The 17836-nt window shown below is 45.2% G+C and overlaps 1 protein-coding gene across 1 annotated transcript in view; it reads left to right on the top strand.

Annotated features, from left to right (window-relative positions):
• The first annotated feature begins 15072 nt into the window (after positions 1-15072).
• LOC144499661 (ubiquitin carboxyl-terminal hydrolase 35-like) overlaps positions 15073-17836 on the top strand; it is a 105271-nt gene continuing 102507 nt past the window's right edge. The window contains exon 1 of the mRNA XM_078221904.1: positions 15073-15230. The gene's annotated coding sequence lies outside the window, so the exon portion shown is untranslated. The remainder of the gene's footprint in view (positions 15231-17836) is intronic.

Genomic DNA, 17836 nt, shown 5'->3' with positions numbered 1-17836 from the left:
AAAGCTCTCCGTACTCCCACAGTCAAACAAACAGTTTGTAATGCGACCGTTTACCTCGATGTCCATCATAGACCTGGCGAGTTGGTGAGGCCTGGATTAGTCCAGCGTAATCGAAGCCACCGTTGGATTTTGCGAGTAGTCGCACGCGGCTGACGGCGTCCAAGATGGCGGCCCACACGGCCCACACGCGGCTGATGGCATCCAAGATGGCGGCCCGCACGGCCCACATGCGGCTGATGGCGTCCAAGATGGCGGTCCGCACGGCCCATACGCGGCTGTTGGCATCCAAGATGGCGGCCCCCGCAGGTCGCACGCAGTGCTACTGGGCTTGGAGGTCGATTTCGCTCTGCATACCTTCACGTAATGGCCCTTCTTTCCACACCCGGAGCAGATCGCATCCTTCGCCGGGCAGCGTTGTCGGGGGTGCTTCCCCAGGCCGCCGAAGTAGCACTTCGGGCCTCCGGAGACTGCCGCAGCAGTCAGGTCATTGGTGGGACGTGGCGTGACGTAGGCCTGCGGCCCTCCCGAGTACAGAGGTGGCGGCGGCCGTGGTGTCCACGATGCGCCCCCGTGGACGGGGGTGTAGGCCTCAAGATTACGGAAGGCCACCACTAACGAGTCGGCAAGCGCCACAGTCTTTTGTAGGTCCATCCCACCCTGTTCCAGCAGTCATCGGATATAGTTTGACCTGATACCCGTGACCTAGGCATCTCTGATTAAGTCCTCAGCGTTTTGGGCGGCTGTTACGGTCTTGCAGTTGCAGGCCCTGCCAAGTGCTCGCAACGCACGCAGGAATTCATCACCCAATTCTCCTGGCTGTTGTCTGCGAGTAGCCAGAAGATGTCTGGCGTAGATTTCATTAGACTGTTTGTTGTACTGGCCTTTTAAAAGTTTGATCGCATCCTTAAGTTTCAGCGTCTCTAATCATTGAGAATACTTGATCGCTTACCTGGGCGTGAAGCATGTGTAGCTTGTCGGTTTCGGTCAGGACGACAGAGGAGGAGGTGAGGAAAGTTTCAAAACAGCGCAGCCAGTGATCGAAACTGTTAGAGGCTCCTACAGCTTGAGGGTCAAGTTCGAGTTTGTCGGGTTTTAGTATCTGCTCCATCCCAAAACCTTTGCTAATAAAATTGATGCACCATCAATCGAGCAAAGACTAGTTTGTATGCAAGAACAAATAGGCTTTTATTAGCAAAGACTTGGAGCACACCCATGCCGATGAACTGGTCCAGACTGAGGCAGGGGGGTGGGGAGCAGTCGCCTTTATACCTGGACCGGGGGGGGAGGAGTCTTGGGTGGGGCCGGCAGGGATGTGTCCAGGCATGTCACATATACAGGTAATAAGCTAACAGTGGTTTACCACACCTCTTAAACTTGATGATTACTGTTTTACTCGTCAAGTTTGGCAGCTAGTCAAGTACAAACCACCCAGAATACAAATCAACTAAAACTAAATGTTATTTACCATTACACTCAAAGATGTCAGCTGCTGTGAATGACCATGGGAGGTCCTGGGCCTCTTGTAAATGCAACGGTTCCTTTGCTTGATGTGGCTTGAGTGCATTGCATGGTACGCATCTGGAGATTTCCCTTTCCATGCTGTGTGCAGTCATTTCTTGACTTTGTATCTGGTTGCTTCCAACTCAGGATGCCCTTGGCGCAGTTGTTGTGTGTGGTACCTCTGAAGTACAGTAGGCATGATGAATTCCTGGCCACACAGTAATAGTCCATCCTGCACGGTCAGTTCATCTCTGATGGTGAAGAATGTGTGGGGCTCGTGGGGAAACTTTGTGAGGATTCTGGGCAGCCGCTCATAACGATGTTGTGCAGTTGCCTGCGTGTGATGTCCACCTCTAAGGCCTATTTGAGTTTCTGATCTGTGGCGTGTAAGAAGGCTCTGAAGAGGGCATCAGCCAAGTACAGCTCCTTGCTACGTTTGTAGATGACACTGAGATTGTAGCATTGCTAGTTTAGCATCATGTATTGTAGCCATGCAGGCACAGTGCGGAGAGGCTTCTTTAAGATAGTTACGAGTGGCTGGCGATCTGTTTCAACAGTTGCAGGACAACCACATATGAAGTCATGAAAGTTTTGACAGGCGAAGACTAAAACAGGAAGTTCCTTTTCGATCTGTACATAATGAGTCTCATGCCAGAATTCTATTGCCCTGCCGGCCACGGAATCAGAGCGGGCGAGAGGCGGACAATGGAAATGTCTGTTGACCTCGGGTGGAATTTTCCAGTCTCACTCAAGCGAGGCCATAAAATCCCGTCCTCAGTGTCAGTGAGGGCCCTTGAAGCAAAGGCTATTGGTCAGCGATTCTGGATGCAGACTGCACCAAGTCCCTGCTGGAAGGCGCCTGCTGATATGAGTATGGGTGCTCGATTGTCAAAATATTGTAATACCAGTGGGGCTCTGAGTGCTTGTTTGAGTCTGTTGAAGACCACTGTGTGGTGTTCTTGCCAGGACTATTTGATATCCTGGTGGAGAAGCTGAGGAAGAGATTTCATTATAACATAAGATAGACTTAGAACGATAATTTATCATACCAAGAAAGCATTGTAAAGTGTTCTTGTCCATAGGAATGGCCACCTGTCATATAACCCTTGCCTTGTCTAGATCAGGCTGTACACCATCGACTGTGAGTACATGGCCCATGTAAGGAACCTGGTTGACCCTGAATTTAATTTTGCAGGGTTCAGATTTAATTGGATAGTCCTGAATCCGTCAAGGACAAGATAAAGATATGCATCATGTTCTTATATAGTATGACCCCAAACAAGGGTGTCAACAACAATGATCCTACAAGGTTGGCCTGCAAAGCATTGCTCCATGCACTGCTGTAAAACCTCACTGCCATTGGAGATTCCATAGAGCATACTAAGAAAACAATATCTGCCGACCTGAAACATGAATGTAGTGAGTTTCGAGGATTCCTCATTGAATGGGATCTGCCAGAACCTGCATTTGTCATCGAGGATGCTGAACACCTTGGCATTTGGCATGTCTGCTGTCAACTGTTCCACTTTCTTCAGAGGGTGATGTGGTCTGAGCAGTGCTCTGTTCAAGTGCACTGGGTCAATATACTAACCATGCCATTTTTTTTACTGCGGCCATTGTTGCTGAAACCTATTCCGTGGCCTCATCTATAAGAGTTACAACACCTAGTGCTGTCATCTTATACAGCTCATTAACAACTTTTTGCTTCATGGCTACTCTTCACAGAGCACATCCTATTGTTGGTACCAAATCGTCTAGTCTCATGTAGTACACGACTAGTAGCTTACCGATGACGTCACAGTTGAAGAGGTCTCTATATGCGGCCATCTCTGGGTCTTGGAGTTGTACAGCATGAAGTCTGGACCAAGGTGAATGAGCTCCAATGCAATGCTGTCCTGAAGCCCTAGCATTTATATTCTGCTCAATTATATGGAACCTGAAATTTCCCTGCGTACAGTGGAGGGTTTCCACATCTTTGGTGTGGATTATCTGTTTGCCATAAGCCTCAAGGTGCATCTGAGTGCTGGGATATGGTGCAGCACATGGGTCTATTTCCCATATCCTTTGGCTGGATAGTACATTATCCTTCGCTCCTTGGTTCTCCGTTACACAAACCCCACCAATGCCCGAGTGATTCTCTCTCTCGCCAATGGAACAACGGCCACCTTGCGTCTACTTCACTAGAGTAGCGCTCCCAAGAGAGAGAAAAGGAAACTGCTGCCTATCCACTACCTGGCAGCCTTTCCTGAGTGGGCGGTTTCGAAGCGCCCAGGGTACCCTCAGTTCTAGACTCCGGAATTATGGTAAGGGATATTTAATATTGTGACTTGGTCAGAGATCGTTGGTGAGAAATTGAAAAGATCAAAACAGACTCCAATGGAAGTCAAAGATATATATATATATATTTATTAAAACATCAAGGTCAATCACCAAACACCAGGAAAACAACACACAATGCCTTATGCTCTATAAGACTATAGCTATGGAAGGAATACTAAAACGGGCACAACGGAATGGTTACTTTACACAAGTTTAGCAGTGTCTTAAACTATGAAAGGTGCATGCAAAACACCCCCCCTTTCCCCAAAGCCTCATCCACTATGATGATCTCGGGAACTTCGCGAATTACCGGAGGGTACTCACAATCCTAGTTTAAATTGCTCAGTGGGCTTCGGGCTGCGTGCTGGAGACGAACGAGAGGCAGGAACAGGAGAAGAGAGTGAAGAGTGCTGCCATGCTGGTCCGAAGAGAAAAGAGAGAGCCCAAAGCTTGCTTGTCCCTTTTTAAAACCTGAAGCAGTGATTCTCTCACACAAAACAGTTTCTGATCATTGATAGTTTCGATTGACTGGGACAAAAGGGCCGACAGCCTTAATTGACATTTTAATGTCTTTTAAATGTTCTCTGAGTCATCCTGATTGGAATCCCATCAGCGCGATGAGTCATTGATGTTGTCTGTGGATGGAATAATCTGTTTTCATTGTCTCGCTGCTGGGCTATTTACTTCTTGTCTGCTGGTCATGGTTTCTCCTTTGTTTCCTGTTGATTAGATTATCCCTGTCTCGACCTTCTCGTTATTCCCAGCCTCTTGCATATTCATGTGGCTGTGAAGGTTCCTGACAACCAGTCGGCCATTTTCCTTATCCCATGGAGGATTTGCCCTAAAGCTTACAGTATCAATCTTAAGATTAAGTCTGGCATTACTGCTAATTATTTTGAGAGTGGTGAAGACCTCAACATTTCCTGTGATGTTGTTGACAGAGTTGCAATAGAGTGCTGTTGGAAGCTTTTTAGCTTCACCGCTTTAATTGAACTCCATTTCATTCACCTTACTGACATTTTTACCCCTGGAGGATTGAACAGCTGCCATGATGCTAATGGCAGAGGAGGGCTGCTGTGGGTTGGGTCTGTAGCACTTAGCAAAATGGTTCCATTTCTCATATTTGTTGCATATTTTACCCATATGAAAAACAAGCTGTTCTGTTCGGTGGGTGCTGACTGCTGCAGTTGGAGCAGGATGCCCTCTGTACTGTGAATACTTTGGTTTGCTGCCTAAAATCTCTGCTTCATTTCTCTGATTGTTCATTTAACACACAGATATTGATGGCTGCATGTAACATTGTCTTTTTTCGCAGCAGCTGCTTGCGGATTATATCGCTACATATTCAATGAACTACTCGATCCTTGATTCAGTCTTCAGTGAGCATTCTGAACACACATTTCTTTAGATTGCATTGATTCATCTGCTTTTTGATTCATTGGATTGGACAAATATCAAGGATTATGTCTTTTACCTGGAGACAGATGTTCTCGAACTGTATCAGGATTATCTCAGAGTCTTCTGGAAAACAAATGACTTGAACTTTTCAATGGCCTCGGGACCCATGAGATTTAATAGGCTGTACCTTTTTTGACTTGTCAGAGCATGTAGTACCACAGTAAATATGCCACTCCTTCTGGAACTTTTCCCAACTATCCACAATATTTTCATCAGACAAGAGTGGGTCGATGCAGCAAAGTCCTTGGGCCAAACTGTCAACTTCTGACACCATATAAATGTTGTGGGTTCCATAAATCACTGACAAGGACTTACAACAAAGATAGTTTATGCCTGAGCTCCACAGCTATATACAACACTTATACTCTGCCCACATGCCCGGGGATAATTTCTGTGTTCCCGCCACGTGATCCCCTTTGTAGCCCTGTTATCATGTCTCATCTGACCACTCGGTCTACAGAAAGCATTGTTGTATCTTCAGCAGAACTTCATATTTGACCCACTCCAATAAGAATTTCACTCCTGCCATAGCACTGAAACAGCCTGAAACAAATTCACAAATGATATCTTCAGTGTCTGTAAGAATGGGCTTATTCTTTTCCAACGCCTCATTGTTCAACTCAATGGGAACCTTTTCCTGATGTAATTATTGCAAAAGACAGGGCCTCAGTTTAACCTCTCATCTGAAGGGTAGCACTTCTGACAGTCCGGCACTCCCTCAGTGCTGAATTGGAGTGTCATCCCTTTGATTTTTGTGCTCCAGGCCTGCAGTGGTGTTTGAATTCACAACTTTCTCATCAGATTGTCACCAACATAGTCACAGGTAACACTGCCCTTCATATTGCCTCCGTAACATTAGCAACATAATCTTAAGACAGTGGTCTGAATTTTCTGACGGTACCCTGACAATGTTCACCCCACCTTTGGACAATCCTCAGCCTTCCTGAGAATGTTCACCCCGTTACTGGTAATGTTCACCCTCTCCTGACAATGTTCCATCCTCCCTGACAATATTCAGCCCACTGGATAATGCTTATCACCCCATTCCTGGTAATGTTTATACCCCTCCCAACAATGTTCCCTCTTCCCTGACCACAATATTCAGCCCCAAAATATTCACTTCCTTGCCCCGACAGTTCCTCCTCGGAATATTCACCCCACCTCCTAAAAATAAAGTTCATTCACCCCATGCCCAACAACGCTCATCCTTTCATCCTAACAATGTTATCTCCCCTCCAACGATGCTACTGATCCCTAATAATGTTCAGCAATGCTCACAACACCCCATAGACAATGTTCACCTACCCACTCTCCATCCCCCCATTCACCCTACCCCCTTCCCCTCCTTCAGCAGACTGTGCACCCTCCCCTCCCACCTTACCCCACTTCTGACTCAAGTTCCAGAATTCCAGGGTCCTGTCCAGTCACTGTCGGAAGACTCAGTTTTGTCAAGGGGTGAGTGGAGAAGAAGATGTGATGAGCATTGTTCAGGGTGAAGTGTGGGAGGAGGGTGACCAGGTAAGAATCATTGGTGGGGAATTGGGGAAGTGAAAAATAGTAAGAAGTCTCACAACACCAGGTTAAAGTCTAACAGGTTTATTTGGTAGCACAAGCCACAAGCTTTCAGAGCGCTGCTCCTTCATCAGGTGAGTGGGAGTTCTGTTCACAAACAGGGCATATAAAGACACAAACTCAATTTACAAAATAATGGTTGAAATGCGAGTCTTTACAGGTAATCAAGTCTTAAAGGTACGGACAATGTGAGTGGAGAGAAGGTTAAGCACAGGTTAAAGAGATGTGTATTGTCTCCAGCCAGGACAGTTAGTGAGATTTTGCAAGCCCAGGCAAGTCGTGGGGGTTACAGATAGTGTGACATGAACCCAAGATCCCGGTTGAGGCCATCCAATAAAAGATAACAAAATAATTGAATAAAGCAAGTTTAAAATTGAATTTGATCTTTTTTGATCAAGGATTTTTAAAATTGTTTAAAGTGACGCAGTTGTGTATCAAGATTTCTCCATCCCTCCCAAACAAGCAGGGGAGTTAACCCTTTCTGCTGGCAGTTGACTTTATTTCATTTCCCACACAACTTTCACATTATTAAACATAATATTTAGACATTATTAGATTTCAAGTTTATAAATTTGCAGGTATGATTGGACATGTTAACTAATTGGGCTCTAAACAGAGCCACAATAGAGTTTGTTTTCTTTTTTAAAAACAGGTTTCCAATGCAATATGGATGGGTGGCACAGTGGCACAGTGGTTTGCATTGCTGCCTCACAACGCCAGGGACCCGGATTCGATTCCTGGCTTGGGTCACTGTCGAATTGTGACATTAGCTGTGCTCATTTTTCTAGTACATCAAACAGACAGACACTCTTTCATGTTGGATGGCAGAGCGATTAGCACTGCTGCCTCAGTGCCCGGGACCCATGTTCAATTTTAGCCTTGGATGACTGTGGTGTTTGCACGTTCTCCCCGTGTTTGCGTGGGTTTCCTCCGGGTGCTCCGGTTTCCTCCCACAGTCTGAAGGATGTGCTGGTTAGGTGCATTGACCTGAACAGGTGCCGGAGTGTGGCGACTAGGGGAATTTCACAGTAACTTCATTGCAGTGTTAATGTAAGCCTTACTTGTGACTAATAATAAATGAAACTTTTAAAACTAAAACTTTAAAACATCAGATATCACAGCAAGGGACCCAAGTGTTTTACAAATTCAAGAACTTACCTACAGGCATCAAATTTGGACTAGAGGTTGTGACTTTCAGAGACTTGGTTTTAACCATTCAGACCATTTGTTATCATCTGTTATCTTTCAAGGCAAAATGTTTAAGTACGGGAGGTATGGAAGCTAGCTCTAAACTGATTGCAAACTCTACTGTCTCTGATGTAAAAGCACAGTTTAAAACCATCAAATCTGGACATAATTGTTTTTGAAATTGGAAATGTTAAAATAAATTGATATGAGTTGCTATTTCAAAGGGAAATCTTAAGTTAAGGGAAAAAATTCTAACTTCCATAAAAACCTAATGGAAAAAGAGTCTAGGTGGTTTCAGTTAGTTTTTGGAAGGAATAAACTGAATGGTAACAAAACCTGCCAGCCCTACAGCACTGCTATTTGTATTTTTGATAACTTTTGAAATGCCAAACGCAACGTAGCAAGTTACTTTTAAGATAATAAACTGTTGTTTAAGAGAATGAATTTACAAGCAAAATAGGTCAAAGTCTGGAATCAAGTGGGAATGTTTAATTTCTATTTCACATATTATGAAAACATTTTATTGTACTGTAAAGTTTCTCCAGGGCTCATGAAAGAGTTAAGATAGTAACAGTTGCAAAATATCATGCAAATGTGATTAAGGTTCGGAAATAGAGGTAAGAAAAAAAACACACCAAATGGGAATTGGAATAACTCACCCAATGGAATATATTAATTTGGTATTGATAAACGTTTTAGTGAAAGGAAAGTGTAGATGAGACTAATAAATTGACAGCTTTCACTTGCCTACAGGCATCAAATTTGGACTAGAGGTTTTATGTCCTTGCCTATAAACTTTTAAGGGAATTGAACTTGCTAGTCTGGCCACCACCTGAGACATGAAAACCTTGCAGGAGAGGATAAGTAAGATGTTGAGACAGAAATCCCCTTTGATCTTTTGAGAATATTACCTGAAAATCGAAAAGGTTTATTGGAGGGAGCATATGCGGTGCGATATGCAAGACTTCGCCGGGAAGAACATAAATTTAATGGTGATAGCAAACTCTCTAATTCCTTTGAGAATTATTGAATGGTGCATCCTTTTAAAGATAGTGAAAGCTTGGAGGATGATGTTCATTGGCAAAATAGACAGCATAGTTCCCATGGACCCAATAAAATTTGGCAAATGCAAAACAAGGATCTGGGGGAAAGACCAGAGAAATTACCACCAAACGTGATAGGTGAAAGGCAGCTTTTCATTGAGGCTTTGGGAAAAAAAATCACTGAAGATCACATCCAATAGATAGAGAAATGTGTTAAGCTGACTTACAAATGTAACATTCCAAAAGAGGATTAAAGGAGAAATTGGGACACTGGCATGAATGTGCAGAAGAATGGGGCGGCACGGTAGCACAGTGGTTAGCACTGCTGCTTCACAGCTCCAGGATCCTGGGTTCGATTCCCGGCTTGGGTCACTGTCTGTGTGGAGTTTGCACATTCTCCTCGTGTCTGCGTGGGTTTCCTCCGGGTGCTCCGGTTTCCTCCCACAGTCCAAAGATGTGCGGGTTAGGTTGATTGGCCATGCTAAAATTGCCCCTTAGTGTCCGGAGATGCGTAGGTTAGAGGGATTAGCGGGTAATATGTGTAGGGATATGGGAGTAGGGCCTGGGTGGGATTGTGGTCGGTGCAGACTTGATGGGCCGAGTGGCCTGTTTCTGCACTGTAGGGTTTCTATGATTTCTATGATTTGTGAATTAAGTGCATGATGAAATTGCACTGAGGAACAGCTCCTAGACATGTTCAGCTACATACAAACAGCGTGACATGAAATGGTTAATGTGGCCTGAAGAGTAAGAAAACATTTTTAAATGATCAAGACACAGACACATACTCTATAGAGAAACTTTAAGACAATTAAGAAAGTAGTGGTCAGAGGGAGTAAAGTCAAAATAAAATGCATTTTGGTTTGGGATAATTTGAAGGCTAAGGGGAAATAATGGGCCATAACTTCCATGATGTGGAGATGCCGGCGTTGGACTGGGGTAAACACAGTAACAGTTTTAACAACACCAGGTTAAAGTCCAACAGGTTTATTTGGTAGCAAATATCATTAGCTTTCGGAGCGCTGCTCCTTCGCCAGATGGAGTGGAAATCTGCTCTCAAACAGGGCACAGAGACACAAAATCAGATCCTGTAGGATCTGCTCGGATGAGGAGGATCGCAACAGACACCTCCAGACGCTGAAAGATGCCCTCATAAGAACAGGATATGGCGCTCGACTCATCGATCGACAGTTCCGACGCGCCACAGCGAAAAACCGCACTGACCTCCTCAGAAGACAAACACGGGACACGGTGGACAGAGTACCCTTCGTCGTCCAGTACTTCCCCGGAGCGGAGAAGCTACGGCATCTCCTCCGGAGCCTTCAACACGTCATTGATGAAGACGAACATCTTGCCAAGGCCATCCCCACACCCCCATTTCTTGCCTTCAAACAACCGCACAACCTCAAACGGACCATTGTCCACAGCAAACTGCCCAGCCTTCAGGAGAACAGTGACCACGACACCACACAACCCTGCCACAGCAACCTCTGCAAGACGTGCCGGATCATCGACACGGATGCCATCATCTCACGTGAGAACACCATCTACCAGGTACACGGTACCTACTCTTGCAACTCGGCCAACATTGTCTACCTGATACGCTGCAGGAAAGGATGTCCCGAGGCATGGTACATTGGGGAAATCATGCAGACGCTACGACAACGGATGAATGAACACCGCTCAACAATCACCAGGCAAGACTGTTCTCTTCCTGTGGGGGAGCACTTCAGCAGTCACGGGCATTCGGCCTCTGATCTTCGGGTAAGCGTTCTCCAAGGCGGCCTTCACGACACACGACAGCGCAGAGTCGCTGAGCAGAAACTGATAGCCAAGTTCCGCACACATGAGGACGGCCTAAACCGAGATGTTGGCTTTATGTCACACTATCAGTAACCCCCACAGCTTGCCTCCTGGACTTGCCGGCTGTCCTGTCTGGAGACAATACACATCTCTTTAACCTGCGCTTAATGCTCCCTCCTCCACTCACATTGTCTGTATCTTTAAGAACTGGTTGGCTGTAGAGATTTGCATTCTAATCAGTATTGTGTAACTTGATTTTGTGTCTCTGTGCCCTGTTTGAGAGCAGATTTCCACTCCATCTGACGAAGGAGCAGCGCTCCGAAAGCTAATGGTATTTGCTACCAAATAAACCTGTTGGACTTTAACCTGGTGTTGTTAAAACTGTTACTGGCCATAACTTCCACCCAGTGCCTAAAATGATGACTTGCTAGAATTGGAAGAGTTTGAAATGCTCTGACTTGCTCTGGAAAACTGTGTTGAAACCACCGTTGGCTGGAGCTGCTTGGAGCCCGCAGCGAAAGAATCCCTGCAGGCCGCAGCACAGTGCAACACCATGCCCCCCTTTTACTGCACTGGCTGCCGGAAAGCAAGATAATTTAAAGGGCCTAATGAAACTGACAGGCTGACAGGCCAGGGAGAAAGTAAGTGTCCAGGTAAATGGAAGGGGTTTGGCTGGTTGAGTCCAGTGGGTGTCCAGCAGGGGAGTGTCGGGTCTGCTCACTGTTGGGAGGGGCAGAATGATGTCTGGGGTGCATATGGGGGTCAAGGTCCGCTCTGGATGGAGGGGTGGAAGGTTCTGCTTGTAGTGAGGGGAGGAGGGGAGTATCTTGTCTGAACATGGATTGTGGGGGAGATGTCTAGTCCTGCAGGGGGATATTGGGGTCTTGGTGGTGGTGGGGTTATTGGATCAGGGGAGAGGGGAACTTAGAGCCAGTCCCACAGGTTAGGGGTGGGGGGAGGGGAGGGAGGGTGGGGAGGGGGGGGGGGGGCAGTCCTGCGGCTGGGAGTCTGGGGGAATCCCATGGGTGACAGCTTTCCGCCTCATAAGAGGATGATTTTTGTCTTGGCGATCAACTATGTATTAACCATCACCTGGTGTGGCTCAAGAACTCCACATAGTACAGCAGTCTCTGCTATATTTGCTGCAGAGCAAGAGAATGGGCTGAAAAGGTGCATAATTTGCTGGCCTCTATTTTCTCTCTATCAGCCAGCTGAGTTCTTTGCTCAACTCTTCCAATGCCATTCCAAACAATCAGCCTGCAAAGGTTATGGTTGGCATTGACTATTCCCCAGTTGTCAATGTATCTCGTATGTCAATGTAGCTCCGTATCTCACTTGCAGGTATTTTTGTTGTCGAAATATGGATGTCCAGGAGGCCATGAACCTGTGGTCAATTCACTGTACAAAAGCTCTTTTGGTATACGGCCTTAATCCATAAATGGATGTGGCCAAACCAGCAGTTATGTCCTTGATTTAGTGATGTGTGCGTGCTGATGGAATTAGCCTTCTCCAGTGTTTATGGTATGTTAATTATATTCTTAGAGCATACAGATGAAGGGCATTTTTAAATTAATATTTGAGCGTACACAGGTAGGGAACAGCTGGGACACTGGGTGTGAGGGGAGAACTGTGACACTGAACAAATTCAATAAAAGCTCTCAGTAAAGAACATGTCTATGTCTTGCTTTTGACTTCATCAACTGGCTTGGGTTCATTAACATCCAGCATAACTAGATTCATGATCTTGTCTTGCCATGAGATGCCAAAGATAGGTCTGAGACAGCCTCTTCTCCTACCCAGCACATGTTGTCTAAGTCTCACCACTGTAGAGGAGTGCACAGAGGATGCAGGCTTGATAGACCTGCAGTTTGGTGTTCTCAGTTCACACTCCCTTGGATATAACAGCTGCAACTTTTGTGATGCACGTATCGGTTTCACTATCAAATGACATATTACTGGTGATTGTGGAGCCTTGATATGTCAAGCAAAATACAAACTCGAGAATCATATTGTCAGTGACAGTTTGGCAACACCCTGGAACAAGTAATTTGTCTTCCTGATGGCTGATGGTCAAACCAAATTTTTTATTGGCTTAAGGAAGTCTGTCCATTTGCCGGTTTTCCTTGGAATGGAATGTAAGTGTGGCATTGTCACTGTCAAGCAACTCTCTGGTGAGGACTTGGCACACTGTTGTCTTAGATCTCATGGAGCAAGGCTGAACAGCTTTTTGTTAATTCTGGTATGTAAGCAGACACCCTCAGTGGATTACCTAAAGGCCTATGACAGCAGCAAAGAGAAAAATATGCCACAGTGCCAGAACACAACCCTGTTTAACCCTAGTCCAGATTTCAGAGGATTCCAATGTTGCCCCAGCACAGCTTACCTTATACATCATATTGTCATGAAAAGAGATCACATTGAACAGCTTCAACTGGCAACCTATTTTCTTCTGCAGCTGAAATAGACTACCTCTGCTCACATGGTTGAATGTTTTAATGAGATTGATGTAATGGTCTCTTTTGTTTACAGCATTTCTCTTGCAGCTATCTGACTGAGAAGATCAAGTCAAGCTTCAGCTAAGATCTGCAGTTGGAATATTCATGCCTTGTAGTAACAAAGGCCCTGATGAAGATTTCAGCAGCAAATGAGTTGAGACCCATTAACTTGGAAGTGCGTTTAATATGTGTGAAAGGCTATGTGTAGAGGTTGGTTTAACCAACATCACTCACGATGCATGGCCTAGACAAGTGTTCCACTCATTGGCTTCAGGTTTCTTATGGATGGGCCAGCAGCTATAAGAACAAAATAAATCACAAAATAAAGATTTATCAGGAATTGTTTCACAGAGATCGGTGAGAATGTAGAAATCACTGCCACAGTGACATATTTAAGGGGTTGTTTGATCAGTGCATGAGTTTAGGAGTAAATGAAGGCACCAGAGACAGAGTAAGATGAGGTTTGTGAGGAATCTCAGTCTATCACGCAAACCGGCCACCCATCCATTAACTCCATCTACACTTCCCGCTGACTTGGAAAAGCAGCCAACATAATCAAGGAACATATGCACCTCAGACATACATTCTTCCACCTTCTTCTGTCGGGAAAAATATACAAAAGGTGGCACAATGGCCTCACAGCACCAGGGACTTGGGTTCGATTCCCAGCTTGGGTCACTGTGTGTGCGGAGTTTACACGTTCTCCCCGTGTCTGTATGGGTTACCTCCAGGTGCTCTGGTTTCCTCTCACAGTCCAAAAGACATACTGGTTAAGTTCATCGGCCATGCTAAATTCTCTCTCCATGTACCTGAACAGGCGCTGGAGTGCGGCAACTAGCGGATTTTCACAGCAACTTCAATGCAGTGTTAATATAAGCCTCATAAGAGGATGATCATAAGGGCCTGTTCTGTGCTGTACTGTTCTATGTTCTATATCTTGGTTTCAGATAAAGCTCGGCACAACATCGTGGGCCGAAGGGCCTGTTCTGTGCTGTACTGTTCTATGTTCTAAGCCTACTTGTGACACGAACAAATAAACTTGAACAAAAGTCTGAGATCAAGTAGCAACCGCCTCAAGATCTTCCCTGCTGCCATCAGACTTTTGAATGGACCTACCTTATACTAAGTCGATCTTTCTCTACACCCTAGCTATAACTGTAACACTATATTTTGCACCATCTCTTTGCCTTCTCCCCAATGTACTCTATGAACGATATGTTTTGTCTGTATAACGTGCAAGACACAATACTTTTCATTCTATACCAATAAATGTGACATTAATAAATGAAATCACTAGCATGAATTGGGGCCAATGCACTGTAGAACAGAACAAACAGGTCCAACCTGTCACACAAACACTCCTCAATCTGCCCTGAACACAACCGGGTGTGGACTATGCAGGTTTTGCTTACCCCTTCACTGATTGGCTACTGACCTGTTTGTAGGCGGGCTCCTCGGCTCCTAGCCTGAGCTCCGGATTGGCTGGCAGTGTATCCATGGGCGGGCCCGGTGGATCAGTCTTCTCTTTGTGATTGGCTGATGGCGTATCTGTGGGCGGCCCTGCTGGATCTTTTCTCGTTCTGATTGGCTAGCGCGGTATCCGCGGGCGGACCCTGTGATTCGGTTTACCCATTCTGATTGGTTGGCGTTGAGCGGAGCGCTCTGGATGTGCTCGCGCTGCCAGTGGTGCCGTTGGGTCAGAGCTCGCGTGCTGAATTGCGCAGCGGTTAGCGCGCGGGGGAGGGCCAGTGCGGACAATATCAACTCCTTTTGCGGGGTACAGTGATCCCCCCCAGCGCCCGGCTGACATGGAGCCCGTGGGCCAGGCTTCACGCATTGGAGTGTTTTAGAGGTCTCTGATTTTTCAGTTGCGTGTTTGAAGGTTAGAACGGGGGCTGATGTTAACTAACGTTAGCTCTGCCCCAAGTTATGGGGCACGGCAGCTGTGAGGATCTCTGGCTCGCCCAGGGCTGAGTGGCAGGGACATTGCTGCCAGGGGCGGTGCCGGTGCCGGTGCCATGCTGGGTTAAGAGGCTTCTGGCGACGTGAACATGGCCTCACTGAAGTCCAGTGAGATTGCCGAGTACCTGCGGGCTGCACCAGGAGAATGTCCGGCAGATTTTAGACTGTACGAGTTTCATGAATTAGTGCCACGCATGTTTATTTCAATTGTTGGTATATTTTACTTCTAAGATAACACCAAGCGTCCTGGGATAACCTGCCAAACCTATACTAAATGATTAGCCTTCCCCTCCCGTTATATTTCTTTTACATTTTTAATTGCGGCTTTACCATTAGTTATCCGCAGACTCATTGCAGCTCCCCCCCACTTGTGTTAACGCATAACAAATTTACTGGATAATTTAATATCTCACTTTTTACCGAGTTAGAATTTAGAGCCGTTTTACAAATATAAGTCAAACCTAGCTGTCTGCTTCAAAGTCTAGTTTGTCTTCAACTTAATTTAAAATTAAGCAAATGATGAGTTGCACATAAACCAGCTGTAAGTTTAAAATCCAATTTGTTCTTTTCGAGAGGTCCATTATATTTTTTAAATGCATGGATGCTTTCATGTTCTGTCATTGTTAAAATTACTTATGAATCATAGCTCATTAAATGTACTTATAATTTCAATTGATACTCCTTTCCTATATCTTGCGCTGCTTAAATCAAGTCTCTAACATTTTCTTACACAGTCTGTACATTTTTGTTCTTGACGTATTCTACTTCAGAAAACAATGAATACAACTAGTTAATGACAATTTTACAGCTATCATGTTTCAAACTGTGACATTAGCTGTACTCATTTTTCTAGTATATCAAACAGGCAGACACTCTTTCATGTTGGGTGGCAGAGTGGTTAGCACTGCTGCCTCAGTGCCAGGGACCCATGTTCAATTCTAGCCTTGGATGGCTGTGGAGTTTGTATCTTCTCCCTGTGTCTGCGTGGGTTTCCTTTGGATGCTCTGATTTCCTCCCACAGACCAAGGATGTGCTGATTAAATTGCCCTGTAGATTCCAAAGATGTGTAGGTTAGGTGGATTAGCCATGGTAAAATTTTATTAGAAATAATGGCCTAAATCTTCTGGTCTCTGGATTGTTGGGAGACCAGCCATACCCACCTTCTCCGCCCCCCCCCCCCCCCCCCCCCCCCCCCCCCCCTTGGAAGACCATAAGACATGGGAGCAGCAGAGGCCATTCAGCCCATTGAGTTTGCTCTGCCATTCAATGAGATCATGACTAACCTGATATGATAATTCTCAACTTTACTTTCCTGCTTTATCCCCATAAGCCTTGATTCCCTTACTGATTTAAAAAGCTATCTATCTCTGCCTTTGAATATACTTAACAACCCACCCCCTACAAGATTACCCTCTGAGAGAAGAAATTTCTCCTAATTTCTGCCTTAAATGGGTGACCCCTTACTCTGAGATCATGCCCTCTGGTTCTAGCCACAAGGGGAAAAAAACCTCTCAGAATCTACCCTGTTAAGCCCATGCGAATCTTATATGTCTCAATAAGGTCGCCCTTCATTCTTCTAAACTCCAGTGAGTACACGTCCAACCTACTCAACCTCTCCTCATTAGAAAATCCTTCCATACTTGTGATCAACTTAGTAAATCTTCTCTGCACTGCCTCCAATGCCAGTTTATCTTTCCTTGATAAAGGGATCAAAACTGTTCACAGTATCCCAGATGTGGTCTAACTAGTGCCTTGTAAACTTTTAGCAAGACTTCCCTATTTTTATACTTCGTTCCCTTTGAAATAAAGGCCAACATTCCATTTGCCTTCCCTATTACCTGATGAACTTGCATGCTAGCCTTTTGTGATTTATGCACAAGAATCCCCAAATCCACTGAGCTGCAGTTTGCTGCAGTCTTTCTCCATTTAAGTAATATTCAGCTTTATTCTTCCTACCAAAGTACATAACTTCACATTTTCCTATACTATATTCCATCTGTCAAGTTTTTGCTGGCTCACTTAACCTGTATGTCTCTCTGTAGATTCTTTGTGTCATCCCCACCACTTGCTTTCCCATCTATTTTTGTGTCATCTGCAACTTGATAATGTTACATTCACTTGCCTTGTCCAAGTCATTAATATATTTGTAAATAATTGTGGTCCTAGTACTGACCCCTGTGGCACTCCATTAGCTACAGGTTGCCATCCTGAAAGTTCCCCCCTTATCCCAACTCTCTCTCCTATCAGTTAGCCAATTCTCTATCCATTCTTATATACTGCCCCCAATGCCATGGCTCTTACCTGCAGCAGCCTTATGTGCGGTACCTTATCAAACGCTTTTTGGAAATTCAAGTATCTTAATTCTATTGGTTCCCCTTTATCTAACTTCGTTACCACCTCAAGGAATTCTAATAAATTTGTCAGGCATGATTTCCCCTTCATGAAGCCATCCTGACCCTGCTTAATTATATAATATATTTCTGAATGGCCTATCCT

Source organism: Mustelus asterias, chromosome 10 (genome assembly GCF_964213995.1).
Source record: "Mustelus asterias chromosome 10, sMusAst1.hap1.1, whole genome shotgun sequence".
NCBI lineage: Eukaryota > Metazoa > Chordata > Chondrichthyes > Carcharhiniformes > Triakidae > Mustelus > Mustelus asterias.
Note: the sequence above shows the minus strand (reverse complement) of the source record. Positions and strands in the feature narration are given on the sequence as shown.